The sequence below is a fragment of the Rutidosis leptorrhynchoides genome, chromosome 5, assembly GCF_046630445.1.
Source record: "Rutidosis leptorrhynchoides isolate AG116_Rl617_1_P2 chromosome 5, CSIRO_AGI_Rlap_v1, whole genome shotgun sequence".
Lineage (NCBI taxonomy): Eukaryota > Viridiplantae > Streptophyta > Magnoliopsida > Asterales > Asteraceae > Rutidosis > Rutidosis leptorrhynchoides.
Window position 1 is genome coordinate 339,721,894 of NC_092337.1, and position 14,145 is coordinate 339,736,038.

Consider the following 14,145-nt stretch of genomic DNA (forward strand, 5'->3'; position numbering starts at 1 on the left):
CAAGCCATGTTAATCGTTTGGGAGATGAAAAGCAGCAAAAACAGCATAAAAGTTAACTCGAAACCATATAATGATGCCATCAGTATAACATGGTCGGTATATAACAATACATAGAAAAAATTCACCCTATACAATTGCTGAGTAGAAAGACTTGCATCTGATGGGCAACAATGACCAAATCTTTTATGTTCATTTAGCTTGAGCCCAATCTCGAAAACAGTATTGTCCATGATATGATTTCGAAGGAAATTATATGCTGTGAATTCAAATGTGAACAGCAGGCATCCATCATGATTTAATCAGCCAATTCCAATTCTATTCGAAACGTAAGCATCCAAAGAAAGGGGATTCGATATCCATTGTTGCCATTCGATGTTTATCATCTTCGATCTATTACTAATCCATTCAAAACTTCTTAATTGTATTAATCAAACGGTCATGAAAATTAAGCTCAACGATCATTAAACACAGAATAATTGAAGGACCTACGCGAAATATTACAAAAATTTTCACATATTATTGACCATCATATGATCATATGATAGATCATAATATCTGCATATATCATACTAATATACCTTTCAATACAAGATGGTGATATATAGTAATCAACTTATAAAATTATTAACAAACTAAAGAAGATATATGTATGTTTTCTTTCAAACATCTCCACTTATAAAGAACTTATTAGCAAATAAATAAGATGTACATGATCTTAAGATTTTAGGTCAAAATGGATATTACATGGTGAACTATGAACTTATAAAGCCAATTGAAGATCCAAATCCGTATACTTTTTCTCCTCTGAAAATGAAGAACGCATTCCTCTTGACTTTTTAGCATGTTTGTAACTAGAATTGTATGTACCCTTGAAAGATAGCATATCTTCATCATACAAACCAAATGTAATGTTTGGTTCATTAAATTTACCAAAACAATAACCATGAAAACCAATTTCAATCTCATGATTGTTTATACTTTGGTCAGAGGATTGGAGGTAATATTCGATGCTCGCTTTTCTAGCTTGTAACAATAACATTTTCTTCTTGACTCGTTCCCTTTTATGTGCGTTTTGGTGACCACCCAAAGCTTGTGAGTTTACGAACCCCTTCGCACAAAATTGACACTTGAACATTTTCCTCTCTTCGGAAGCCGACACCGGAGACGTCACTTTTTCGGAGGAGACTGTGGTGGAAAGTGAATGTATGCTTTCTTCTCTTTCAACAAATTCATGTTTCTCGAGCGTTTTGTGAGGATTTAGCTCAAACCCGAATAATTTGATCTTTTTGTATGTTGTGTTTTTGTATGTTGACGTTGATGAAAATTGAGAATCTACATCGTCTCTTTCCCATGCTAATGTAAGTAAATTATTAGAAACAATGTTTTCCATCTTTATACCTTGTGTATATATTCTTTGAATTATAATTTACCAAATTGAGTGCTTCCCTCTTCCTTTTATAGCAATGGAGTTGCTTAGCTTTTGACAAAAAAGTAAAACTAGCTTTAAGTAGATTCTTTTACATCATCTGCACTATATGTGTACTTATTATTTATATGTTTAATATGTCTGTGTCTTTTTCTATATTCAATTACTCCCTCCATGTCAATTTAGTAATCATGTTGATCAAACCAAAATCGTTCCGTATAAATAGATTTCGGGTTTGAGTGCTTGATTTGGGGAAAAAGAGTGGATCGAATGTTTTAACTCCAATAATTGTGCAAACCCTGATTTGGAATCTGGATTCCAAAGGCGTAAAACAATCGATGAGATTAACCTTATTCGATCGGAATCGAATAAGTTAATATCTTGAGGTGAGGATTAATTCCGATAATGACCGGAGTATTGATCGGAATTGTGTTAACGACTGGAGAGGTGCTATTGTAATTAATTTGGGCAGAGTAACATTAATGCATCCAGTGTTGGTTGAATAAATGATCTTGTTTGCGTATTTATAGATGTTATGAGGGAATGGTGACGTGGCACATGTCCCTTACATGGTTGTAACAAACCTTGCCAATCCCGAGGGGTGACGTGGCACCTGTCCCTTTCATGGGAATAATCGAGCAGATCCTAACAAACTTTCCTAGATTCATGGGCTGACGTGGCGTGCAGCCTGTTTGTATGTTTGTTCCGGGATCAAGTACTCGTTTCGGGATGAAGTGTCTGCTCCGGGACAACGCACTTTCTCCGGTACAACGTGCTTGTCCCGAGATGGTATCCTTGCACCGGGTCGGAATACTAAACCGGAAATTTGTGGTAGTACCGGTAGTGTGGTGGTCCCGAGTAGATCATTACAGGTGAATGCCCTGAATAGCCAGGAGGGTTTTGCTTCGTATTCACTTCAAGTGTTTCTTCCCGATTTATCGGCAGGCTTATTTGTGTGTTAATATGATCCTTATCTTCTTAATGCCTTTTGCACCCGACTAGGTGATGCCGGTAGCGTGTATGCTTATCCGGGCTGGACTTTTATATGGCATTCCCGGCTAGCCGCGGTCCGAAGTGGTCTTTCCCGGATGCAGGGGTGATGCCGGGAAGACGTTCTTTTTCGGGATTGGCTACGCCGGGTAAAACCCTAGCCGGATGTTTCTAATTAGTGTCTTTTTGAAACGGATCGTTATGTGTATCATCAAGTCCCCCCAGTTTGATGATGGTAGCCGGAATGGTTACCGTTGTCAAACTTTAAAACGAAGCCATGCTTCCGATTGGATGTGCATTTAATGCTTGTCAGTGTGAAAAGACAGTTTTTGCAAACACGCCCCCTTTTTTTGTTTTTTTTGTTTTTCAACTTTTTAGAACGGCGTTCGAGGAACTTCTTTTTGCAATTTTAATCATTACTTTTATTGATCCATCCTTTGATCTTAACCGTTGGATCAATTTCTTTGAAACCTATAAATAGCTTCCTTTTAACATTTTCACTTTTCACAGCCTTCATACCTTACACGTTTCTTCTTCAAAAAACCAACAGTTTTTTCACGAAAGAAGGTACCTTTTCTGCTTCCATCTTTTATATTAGTTTGTACTTTTATGTTTACGTATATATGGCACATCAGTCTTTAACATCTACTAGCGTAGACGCTCCTGAGTCATCATCCAGGCCTTCCGTAGATATAAGCAGTATTATTAGTCGAGTATGTAATGGATATCTCGATGAATTAGTACGTAAGTACCCATTATTGATCCGTTATACCTTGAGGGTTCCTGACGCCGTCCATTGAGCCCACAAGCCTCTGACAGACATGATCACCATGTACGGTGCAGCCATTACCGTGGGCAATTTTTAGTTGCCCTATTCTGAGTTAATGTATCAATTCTTTACACATTACGGAATAGCGCCTGCCCAGGTACATCCCCATACGTACCAAAAATTGGTAATGTGGGAGATGTATCTTAACCATTATCATATACTCCCAACCATTCGTATGTTCCGATACTATTTCTCCGTCTCAAGGTCTGAGATTGGATGGTTTTCCATCAAACGGAGAGCGTTGTTCAATTTTACAGGCGATATGGATACCTCCTTAAAGTGTGGCGGGAGAGTTGTTCTTCTTTGTTGATAGAAAGGGGCTGTCGGCACGGTTTGTTGAACTTTGTGAATGTGTGATGCCCCGTACAAAACCATCGTGTATGAATCATCAACAACAGGATCATTACAAGGTCAAACACTATATGCTATTTCAAAATACGTTTGCATTCATGATAAAAGGTGACGTCATAACTAACGTCAAGTGTTTTACAACCACAGCATGCTTCTATGAACGAAAGCAAAGATAATAGTACGTGACCCTTAGGTCGTTACAAATCATAGTTCAAAAGTATTAAAGTTATGAATGCAAGATAAACAGATCATGCGGTGATAACTCTAGCGCATCGGGTGTCTACAGCAAGACTAGTACACAGCGGAAGCAACCTTAAGCACCTGAGAAAAACATGCTTAAAAACGTCAACATAAAGGTTGGTGAGCTATAGTTTAAGTATGACAGTATGTAAGGTAGGCCACGAGATTTTAGTGCTACAAAGAGCGTTTCAAAACAGTATGATAAAGTATATGTTTAACCGTGGGCACTTGGTAACTAACTTAACGTTTATACCCCCTGAAAGTACATTTGGAAAGTGCGTATGTATACGAAGTATTAAACACTCGTTAAATGCTAGCGCGACTAGCCCGAGTGGGGATGTCAAACCCTATGGATCCATATCTAAGATTCGCGTTCACCGGTTCAAAAACCAATGACTAAACGTTACCGAGCTAAAGGGAATGTTTATGCCGTTGTATAACCCACACATATATAAAGTTTAAGTACTCGTGCCTAGTATGTAAAACGTAAAATGCGCATGTATTCTCAGTTCTCAAAATAGTTAAAGTAAAAAAGGGATGCTATAACTCACGGTGGTAAAGTAGTGGTAAAGTCGAGTCGGGAAGTAAGCAAGTACTTAGGTCCGGAAAGTCCTCAACCTAAGTCAAATAGTACAAGTCAGTAAATCGTCCCAATAGGTTTAAATGTATGTAAATTAGGTCTTAAGGGTCATCATCAATCATCATTAAACAAAAGGTGTAAAGTAAGTTTCGTTCATGAAAAGAGTTTAAAACAAAGGCTGAGTTCGGTCAGTCACCATGGCCTCTATACCTACTGAAATAAGGTGAGACCAGTGGCCATGGCTCCATATATGAGTCCTTTAGTTGTGGTAAAAATCTCAGAAGCAAACTCGTCTTCGTTTGACCGTGGCGACGATCTAAGTGCGAGTAGGTCAGAATTTTTAGCACAACGTTAAAAGGACATAGTGACGATTGGAGGGCCATAAATCCTAAACCGTAACTCGGATTAAGACGAGTCCTAAATGAAAAGTTATCTACTCGAACAGAGCTAACTGAATATCAACATTACAGTAGTCCAGGTTGTGAAGACCCGGAAATTTCCGACAATATTTAAACTTTATTCTTATATGATTTTGACACAATAAGCAAAGTCTGTAATTGTTGAGTCTAAAAAAAAAAAAAAAATTTATGAACTATCTCATGAAAGCATTTGACCTTTGGCTATTCTTGACGATTCAAAAGCAATTGTTTGTAAATAAAAATGTATATATATATAAATATAAATATATATATATACATATATACATATATAAATATATAGATATATAAATATATGTATATATAATAGTTTGAAATAATAATATACGATTTAATTGCTTAAACTAAATAAGTAAAATAAAGTACAAGTTAACCACTTAAATTAAAAATGAAAAGTAACATACAAAATAATTAAGCTATTTTGAAACTATATAAAAAATGAATATGATCTCTATATATACTTAACAGTTATATGTATACTGTAATATATTAAAATATATAAACATTGAATATTTAGTATACGTTATTATATATATAGATGTATATATGTATCATATGAATATTAGATGGTACGTGACTAATGAATTGTAATATTAATAAACTAAATATAATTACAGTTAAAATATAGCTATTATAATATTACTTTCATTATTGTTATTAAAATAAATATTAATATCAATATTAATATTCGTGTTATTAATATTACCATATATAATATATAAATATGAAATTTGATATATTTAATTACTAATATTATTGTTAATATTCTTAAAATTAAAAATATAACTATAATTTTAGTTGTTATGAACACTAAAGACTATCATTTATTATTGTTATTACTATTATTATCATTATTATTATAATTAGTAAAATTATAAATTTTAGATATGATGATTATTATTATTATTATTATTATTATTATTATTATTATTATTATTATTATTATTATTATTATTATTATTATTATTATTATTACTAAACATAAACAATTTTATTATTATCATTATTCTTAGTATTTTAGTATTATTTTTGTTAACATTACTATTATTTCCATTAGCATTATTATTAGTATATTGTGATTAATAATTATCAGTATTTTTAACATATTTATATTTAGTAACCAGATGAAAACAAATCACTAGATATCACAATATCTCATTCGTACGAATTAGGTTACCCATCTTATTCTGATTTTTATTTTTTTTTCTTCTTCTTCTATTCCTAAGTGAAATTTGTCGAATCAATAATCACAACACTACAACATTGATCAATACGTGTAACAATATTCAACCAACCACTGTCTCTATAATATCTCTACTGCAATTCAAAAAAAAAAAAAATATCAGAAATATAAACAGAAAATAAGTCGATGGTCTCTGTTCTTCATCCAAATTAACAAAAGTTTGATATTGAACGAAATCTGAAAATGTAACAATGCAGTCCTGGTAGGATTGATCCAAGCAAACTATCTGTAAGTTTTCATTATCAAATTCTTCCAGTTAATTTCAAAATTTTGGAGTCAAAAATTTAATTTCAAAAGTCAAAGATTATGTTTATCATAAAATTCGAAATTGTTCCAATGGTTCTGGATCAATTAAGGGTTTACAAAGTTTCTTGGAGTGAATTAGAGCATATTTCATGTAGTGATTATAACCTAAAACGTTTTACAATTTTAAATTCGATTTAGTGTTCAAAACATTCGTGACCGTGATGAACATTAGATCGAAATGGAATGAATCTTAAAAATGTAAAATTGCAGATGAATTAGAAAGATGATTGTGAATCTATCTGCAAATTTTCAACTCTTAATTCCTTATATTGAACACGAATTCGAGAGTCAAAGTTTAAGACTAACAAAGGCAACAGTTTGTTCATCGAGTAAATTCGGATTTTCTGCTATAATTCAAGTTTAATTGATGATCTTAAAAATTTATAGGAACGATTTAAAACATAATTTATGTTGTAATTACAATCTAAAACAATCTAGGATTTAAAATCATGATTTAAGCTTTTTTTTTCTTTCTTCTTGTCGTTTTCAAATCTGTCTGCTATATAGCTTATTTTTTTTTATTTGAGACTGTTAATTACAAAAACAAGCTGCTTATAATTAAGTTTCCAAGCTAAAACAAACGTTTATTTTTATTTAGGATTAGTTATGGGTCGATTGTTTGATGTCATGAGGAAGAAGAGAAAATATATAAAACGGGTTAAATGAAATTGAATTCTGTATAATTCAGGAAAGACAAAAACAGCAGAATGGTCTTGGGTGTTAGTGGTTGAGCGAGAGGTCTCGAGTTCGATCCCTGCTAGGTGCAAATTTTTTTTTTAAAAACGGGTTCTAAGGTAGTTCCATAATTTTAAAAATCATTATTATTATTATTATTGTTATTATTATTATTATAAATATAAATTATTATTGTTAATTGATTACCATTATTAGTATTTGTAATATTATTAAGTATTAGTGTTATTATTGGTATTATTATTATTACCAAGTATTATGAATATCGATTATTATTAGAATATCAATTAAAAATATAATTTTTAGTATTATTATTATTTATCATTTATTATTATTTTTATGACTATGTAAGTATAATTATTGTTAATATTATTATTATCAATAGTATTATAAGTAGTACTAAAAATATAAATTGTAACAGTTTAATATTATTATCATTATTATGATTATGATTATTATGATTATTATTATTATTATGATTATTATTATTATTATTATTATTATTATTATTATTATTATTATTATTATTATTATTATTATTATTATTATTATTATTATTATTATTATTATTATTATTATTATTATTAAAATAATACAATTTATTATTAGTATTAGTATTATCTTATAATATTCACTATTATTAGTATTGACGTAAGTATTATTATTAATAATATCATTTTCGTTAATATGAATAACATTAACAAATACTGTTATTGTTAAAAATTAATATAATTATTATTAAAAGTATCATTATTTTAAATCTATATATTTTTATAAAAACTATTATTAATACTATCATTATTATTAGTAGTAGTATGAAAATTATTATTATTATCATTATAATTATTTCAGTGGTATTATAATTAGTATTTTGAAAACCAAAGAGTAATTATATAAAAATACATTTAACACCCATAATTTAATTATATTAATACTTCTAGTTATCTAAAATATAAAAGATAAATGTATAATAAAATATATAAGTTAATAAGATAAAGATTATCAATAATAATAATATAAGTATTTGTTCGAGTACGATTATATGTATTAATATATATAATTGATATAGGTTCGTGAATCCGAGGCCAACCCTGCATTGTTCAGTATAGTCATATGTATTTTTACTACAAAATACATTAGGTGAGTTTCATTTTCTCCCTTTTTAAATGCTTTTGCAATATATATTTTTGGAACTGAGAATACATGCGCTGCTTTTATAAATGCTTTACGAAATAGACACACGTGGACGAAACTACATTTTATGGTTGGATTATTAAACCGAATATGCCCCTTTTTAGTCTGGTAATCTAAGAATTAGGGAACATACACCCTAATTGACGCGAACTCTAAAGATAGATCTATCGAGCCCAACAAGCCCCATCCAAAGTACCGGATGCTTTAGTACTTCGAAATTTATATCATGTCCGAAGGAGGATCCCCTAATGATGGGGATATTCTTATATGCATATTGTGAATGTCGGTTACCAAGTGTTCAATCCATATGAATGATATTTTTATCTCTATTCATGGGACGTATGTTTATGAGAAATGGAAATATGAAATCTTGTGGTCTATTAAAATTATGAAATGATTATTTATGTTAAACTAATGAACTCACCAACCTTTTGGTTGACACTTGAAAGCATGTTTATTTTCAGGTACAAAAGAAATCTTCCGCTGTACATTTGCTCATATTAGAGATATTACTTAGGAGTCATTCATGACATATTTCAAAAGATGTTGCATTCGAGTCGTTGAGTTCATCAAGATTATTATTAAGTCAATTATATTTGGATATATTATGAAATGGTATGCATGTCTGTCAACTGTCGATGTAATGAAAGTTTGTCTTTTAAAAACGAATGCAATGTTTGTAAAATGTATCATATAGAGGTCAAGTACCTCGCGATGTAATCAACTATTGTGAATCGTTTATAATCGATATGGACTTTATCCAGATGGATTAGGATGGGTCCTTTCACAGGTCGTACTGATCAGACCCAGAAACAGTAAAACAGTAGGTTCCGGTGGGTTTCTTGGTACTCGATGCTTATCACGGTTCTCATCCTTGATGCATATAGCTTCAATTGTACAACTCGTTGATGTGTTTGCATCATCTTAACCAAGGTTTCACCATCATAACACATGTGTAAGTCTAAGACATGTAGCACAACTCAATTAAGTGTTGTATGTAGTTTGATGAACCAAAGTTACATCAAAGTCTTAGATTTAACACATACATGAACTATAAAAGTAATATTGAACTATAAGCTAGAAAGTAAACTAACTAATCAAGATCTTAAGATGTAGAACATAGTTCTTAGTTAGATCTTGAAGATCTAAGACCCAAAAGTCTAGATCTAAAGTTATTAAGTTAAATCTAACACAAGTGTATGAAGTTATAACTAAAAAGTTATACTTCCATGTTCTTGAACTTTTAAAGTTAACTTTTGTTCAAGGAAAATGAGATCGAAGTTAACTAGTAACACTTTACCAACAACAACATGAATCATGAATTTAAAAAGTGCAAGAATGAAGTAAATAACTAAGTAAACAAGTAACTAGTTCATTGTTGTTCATACTTTAAAGACTCAAGCCAAAGTCTTGATCTTTAAGAAAGTAAACTTTAAGTTTACAAACATGAATTACAAGTATGGTTTTAACTCATGAACTTTAATCTTTTAAAACTTTAAATGTAGAACATAAACTTGAAAGTTTAAGCTCTCTTATGTTCTTGTAAATACAAGATAAATGGAGAACAAACTAAAGAGTTTGATTCTTAAATACTAGTAAGTAATAACTACAATAACAAGTAAGTAAGCTACAACAAAGAATAAGTAATCAAACAACAACAAAGAATGATGATGATTAGTGTTGTTGGTTTCGGTTTTTGTAAGAAAAAGAAGAGAAGAATAAACTTGTTACTTACAAGAATGGAGAGAAAAATGGGAGAAAAGTTGCAAGTAATTTGTGTGTGTGTGTGAGAAATGAGGATACAAGTGAGTATGTAATCAAGATTTGAAAACAAAAACTTCTCCCAAGGCCATATGGCCGTCGGCTTTTGCAAGGAGAGAGGGGGAGAGAAAAATCCACAAGGTCTTTACATGCATTTGACTAAAAAGATGGTTAATAGGTGAGCTTGCATGGGGATCATGGTGTAATGGTGTTGTAACTAGATTCCTTATGTATTAATTCATCTAGTTAGGTTTGGAAGTAATACTTGCAATATGTGATGGGCTAACTTAGTCCATTAAAGATGTAGGGTGGGCTCTTAAGTCCATTAACTATTAATAAAAGCCCATGTTCAAGTAATTAACAATTAAATCCCACAAAATCCCAAGTAATTAACTAGTAACCATAGTTAATTAAAATGATTAATAAATTAATCATGAATGTAAATAATACTCAAAAATATTATTCGTGTAATCTATGTGTGTCACAAAGATGTTTCGGGCATTCAAAAGTTAAGTATGATCAATCATGGTAACAAGTAAATGTATAACAATACATTCGTTTAATCACAAGTATTAATAATAAATATTAATAAGTAAACGTTGGAAAATCCAAGGTCGTTACAGAATGGGCCGTCAATGTTACGAAGGGAGACAATAAGATCCCGAGTTTAAACGCTGCCGGGAAGGCATGCATAATATCCAGGATTTCAAGTTTCCCCAGCAGCCATACCTGGAGGCCATGCTTGTGCTGGGAAGAGTCAGTCACTAATGGCTGGACCCGAACACTAAACCCGTCATTCATTTTAACGGAGTAGGTGGAGACTGATCCTAGCCAACTGTTATGTTGCATAATTTATCATTTGTGTACTAAGCTTGTTTATGTTTATGCAACAGTGATGGAGTTTGCTACCGCAATAGCTTTCGGCGACCTGGAAGAGATCCAGGTTGAGAGCGTCCCGGTTAACCCGGGAGGCGAGCCGGATATTGTTTCGCAGGACCTGGAACAAAATGCTGGTGACGGGGCTGACTTGGTTCTTCCTGTGCCGAATGTACCGGAGGGGCACACGGTTGTGAAAAGGAGAATTCACGAGCTCCCTTAGCTACAGGTGAAGAAAGCCAAAGGTAACTTCTCTGTTCTGAGAAATCTGTCATTTATTGCTGTGACTTGTCTTATTCTTAATTTTCTTTATTTTTGCAGTTATTGTCGAGCCTTCTGTCGGTGGTGGTGCAACCAAGACGGGGACCCTTGAGCTGGGTGGCGGTGAGGGTGAACAGTTTTCCCTGGAGAGTTTTGATGACATTCACTTTAAAGTCCCTGCTGGCGATGACCTTGTCCGCGCTTTCTCTCATCTGGATATCGATTATCCTGTAAAGACCCGTCCTAATCCATAAGAACGAATACAATAACGTATGATTACATCGCGAGGTATTTGACCTCTGTATGATACATTTTACAAACATTGCATTCGTTTTAAAAGACAAACTTTCATTACATCGAAAGTTGACAGGCATGCATACCATTTCATAATATCTATCTATAAATGATATAATCTGTCATTTACTTAATCATAATCTTTACTGAACTCAACGACTTGAATGCAACGTCTTTTGAAATATGCCATGAATGATTCCAAGTAATATCTTTAAAATGAGCTAATGCACAGCGGAAGATTTATTTAATACCGGAGAACAAACATGCTTTAAAGTGTCAATCAAAAGGTTGGCGAGTTCATTAGTTTATCATAATCATTCATTTCCATCATTTTAATAGACCACAAGAATTTCATTTCCAGTTCTCATAAATATACGTCCCATGCATAGAGACAAAAATCATTCATATGGTGAATACCTGGTAACCGACATTAACAAGATGCATATAAGAATATCCCCTATCATTCCGGGAAATCCTTCGAACATGATAAAAACGAATTCGAAGTACTAAAGCATCCGCAACCATGGATGGGGTTCGTTAGGCCCAATAGACCTATCTTTAGGATTCGCGTCAATTAGTAGATCGGTTTACTAATTCTTAGATTACCAAGCAAAAGGGGCATATTCGGATTCGATCGTTCACCCATATAATGTAGTTTCAATTACTTGTGTCTATTTCGTAAAACATTTATAAAAATTGTGCATGTATTCTCAGCCCAAAATATAAAGGGTAAAAAGGCAAATGAAACTCACCTATTGTAATTCGTAGTAAAAATACATATAACGTCATTGAACAAGTGCAAGGTTGGCCTCGGATTCACGAACCTATATATATATATATATATATATATATATATATATATATATATATATATATATATATATATATATATATATATATATATATATATATATATATATGTTGGTCAAAATTTGTCTAACAATTTAGTTTAGGTCATAGTGTATCACAATCTTAATGCTCGAGACTAATATGCAAAAGTCAATAAAAGTCAATTTGATTCAAAATGATTTCCAAAATTTATACATGATTATTATATAGTTTAAATATCGTCGTTTTGTATTTATAAATATTTTTAAAAGCTTTATTATAGTAAATAATATTATTCATTTATTAATAAATAAAATTTTATATAAAATATATTTTTATATATCTTAAGTAATAAAATTTATAAAGTTCATTTAACATCATAAAAATAATATAATAGGTAGTATTAATGTAATTATGTTACACGTAGTAAAACATCTTTGTATTACATATTTATTTGATAAAATAATATCGATAATAATAATAGTAAATAAAAGTTGTATTATTTTGTAATAATAATTATTATTATTCTATTAATAAAAATATCAATATTTATAATTACTAAAAATGACATTATGATAAAATGATAATTATGATAACTTTAATATTTACGATACTTTTTAATATTATCTTTAAAATAATAATTCTATTTAAAATGATAATAATAATGATATTTTATACTAACAATGACATTTCTATTAAAAATGATAATTTTTATTAAAATGATAGTTTTAATACTAACGATACTTTTAATAATAATAGTAATGATAAAAATAATAAGAACGATAATTTTATCTAAATCAATATTTTATAATATTTTAATTTCATCATGATACTCATACTCATTATTTCCTAATCGTTTCGTTTAATAGCTTTTAATCGTCTTTTATATCGCGTTCATTTTAATAATAATAATAGTAATCATAATAATTAAGTGTTACTAATATTAGTTTTAATTATAATAATACTAATAATAATAAATATTATGATAATATTAATACTAATAACACTTGACCAACAACAACATGAATCATGAATTTAAAAAGTGCAAGAATGAAGTAAATAACTAAATAAACAAGTAACTAGTTCATTGTTGTTCATACTTTAAAGACTCAAGCCAAAGTCTTGATCTTTAAGAAAGTAAACTTTAAGTTTACAAACATGAATTACAAGTATGGTTTTAACTCATGAACTTTAATCTTTTAAAACTTTAAATGTAGAACATAAACTTGAAAGTTTAAGCTCTCTTATGTTCTTGTAAATACAACATAAATGGAGAACAAACTAAAGAGTTTGATTCTTAAATACTAGTAAGTAATAACTACAATAACAAGTAAGTAAGCTACAACAAAGAACAAGTAATCAAACAACAACAAAGAATGATGATGATTAGTGTTGTTGGTTTCGGTTTTTGTAAGAAAAAGAAGAGAAGAATAAACTCGTTACTTACAAGAATGGAGAGAAAAATGAGAGAAAAGTTGCAAGTAATTTTTGTGTGTGTGTGAGAAATGAGGATACAAGTGAGTATGTAATCAATATTTGAAAACAAAAACTTCTCCCAAGGCCATATGGCCGTCAGCTTTTACAAGGGGAGAGGGGGAGAGAAAAATCCACAAGGTCTTTACATGCATTTGACTAAAAAGATGGTTAATAGGTGAGCTTGCATGGGGATCATGGTGTAATGGTGTTGTAACTAGATTCCTTATGTATTAATTCATCTAGTTAGGTTTGGAGGTAATACTTGCAATATGTGATGGGCTAACTTAGTCCATTAAAGATGTAGGGTGGGCTCTTAAGTCCATTAACTATTAATAAACGCCCATGTTCAAGTAATTAACA

At 30.8% G+C, this 14,145-nt stretch overlaps 1 pseudogene; it reads right to left on the bottom strand.

Moving 5' to 3' along the window:
* Window positions 1-715: 715 nt before the first annotated feature.
* On the bottom strand, window positions 716-1,390 carry LOC139849607 (zinc finger protein 5-like; annotated as a pseudogene).
* Window positions 1,391-14,145: the final 12,755 nt, after the last annotated feature.